This window comes from Diadema antillarum, unplaced genomic scaffold (assembly GCF_040938485.1).
Source record: "Diadema antillarum isolate AM-2024a unplaced genomic scaffold, OU_Dant_1.0 scf00000126, whole genome shotgun sequence".
Taxonomy (NCBI): domain Eukaryota; kingdom Metazoa; phylum Echinodermata; class Echinoidea; order Diadematoida; family Diadematidae; genus Diadema; species Diadema antillarum.
The window spans coordinates 1,192,090-1,194,548 of NW_027271015.1; the positions used below are offsets into that span (position 1 = coordinate 1,192,090).

Here is a 2,459-nt window from a genome sequence, read left to right on the forward strand (position 1 = left end):
GGTTTTCATCGGGATTCGAACCCGAAACCTCCGGATTGCTAGACCGGTGCTCTACCGACTGAGCTATTGAAAGCCCTAGATCGGTGTTCGTCCCAAACCCTTAACTCTCTATGCTCGTGTGGTCAGAAGCTATAGTGTGTGTATGTGTGCCACACACACACACACACACATTAACCTGACATAAACCCAAAGGATGTAAATCAACTTTGGAATAAATGCGAGGGATCGCCGAAGCGATGCAGCTTTTTGTAATATATTTTGAAACAAGAAAGGGAAAACTGACCAGAAACAAATAATAAATAGTGAGAACTTATATATATATATATATATATATATATATACATATATTATATATACAAACATGTTGAGAATTCACGTATTGGCTCCAATATAACGAAGAATCAAGAAATAATGCATTACTGGTTTATTTCTTGATTCTTCGTTATATATATATATACATATATATACAATTATACTAATGAAGAAAGAGTCTCAAATACGCCATGGATCAAACGAGAAGTTTTTTTATTACAAAATTTTCGGTCTGCCTCAGACCTTCGTCAGTGTAAAGACAATGATAAGTTTTTATGATAACAATAATAACATATATAGTACACTGCAATCCTATATACATTTGTATATATAGGTTTATTATATATATATATATATATATATATATATATATATTGTATATATATTTATATACAATCCTATATATATTTATTACCCAAAGCAGTGTAAAGACAATGACAAACTTTTGTCCTGTACTGTTATATACAGTACAGGACAAAAGTTTGGAGCCATCTTCAGATTTAAAAGAAAATCATACAAAACACTGCATTCTGCATTCATTCATTGACACTGAATGGGGTATGGCAGTTCCATTACATCACACAAGCATGTTTCCAACCGGTTTTGAGTGCACTTCTGTGAACCCCAGTCGGTTTTAGATATATATTCAATTTTATGCATATCACCAAAGCAAAAGTTTCCACTGGGCAATTTGTTACCGATTACCGATATTACCGGATATTACCGGTAATATCACACCAAAATTTGACTAAGACCAAATATTACCAATGTTACCATGTTATTACCCAAATACTCGGTAAAATGAGGGTTTCAACAGGGTGTTAACAGTCATTTGGGGGACCTGAAAATTGTGCTTCCATTGCTATAGGTTACTGCAATTACTCAAGTTCCCAATGTTATAACCAATTAAAGCCATTCAACATTACCCGTATTACCTCATCACTCTGTTGTAACTCGGTAAGAAAATGGTTTCAACAGGTTGGTAACAGTAATATTTTGGCCTTGAACATTGCCTTAAGAGGTGCACTATTTTTCAATTGTTTTCCTCATCAGAAACAGATCCAGCGCCATCGAGGGTCATTTATATCTTATCCTTGCATCATCAAAATAAAAAAGTAAGGAATTTATAATACTTTCATTATTACACAGTTAATATCATTTGCGTAACAGCATGGTAACATTGGTAATATTGGGTCTTAGTCAAATTTTGGTGTGATATTACCGGTAATATCCGGTAATGTCGGTAATGTCGGTAATCGCTAACAAATTGCCCAGTGGGAACCTTTGCTTTAAAGATATGCATACATATATTACGAAAATCGACTGGGGTTCACAGAAGTGCACTCAAAACCAGATAGAAACATGCTTGTGTGACGTAATGGAACTGCCATAGCCCATTCAGTGTCAATACATTTGAATGAATGCAGTGTGCAGTGTTTTGTACGATTTCCTTTTAAATCTGAGGGTGGCCCCAAAACTTTTGGCCTGTACTGTATATATATATATATATATATATATATATATATATATAATATTATACAAATGATGCATAGGATAGAGTGCGTTAGTGGAGATGTAGCGCACTCGAGGGTATTTACAATTGTGAAACATGCACTACATTGTAAATACCCGAGAGTGATCTGCATCTCCACTAACGCCACGAAATAATTCTGTGCATCGTTTGTTTTATAAAATGGGTCGAAAACTAACAGCATTTTTCACGTACCTTTGTGGGTCAATACCAGTCAGCTACATGTAGCACTCGCTCAAGAATCGATGTCCGAAGATGTTCGTCCCAAACATTTACGCACGTCGCACTCGGAAATCCCGCACATGTACTGTACGTATAAGAGTATACTGTACGTACGCCACACATGTTATGCACACAAGAAAGGCCGGCCGGCAGCCCGAGCTAGAAGTTGTTTACAGGATTGACAGCGCCTATAGTAGCGCGCGACGCACTTGTAACAACTGATTGAGTGCGCACTGCTAGTGTAAACATTGTGACGTCAGGCCGTGCATGTTAGTGAGAAATTAATGTACGCACACGTGACTCATTTCAGCGCTTCCAATTGGCTACATTCTTGAACCCATTTTATAAATATATATATATATATATATATATATATATATATATATATAGTGCA

General features: G+C 35.9%; 1 non-coding gene across 1 annotated transcript; it reads right to left on the reverse strand.

The window, feature by feature from the left end:
• Nucleotides 1-74, reverse strand: Trnaa-agc (transfer RNA alanine (anticodon AGC)). The gene has a single exon. It is a non-coding gene; the product is annotated as a tRNA-Ala (tRNA).
• Nucleotides 75-2,459: the final 2,385 nt, after the last annotated feature.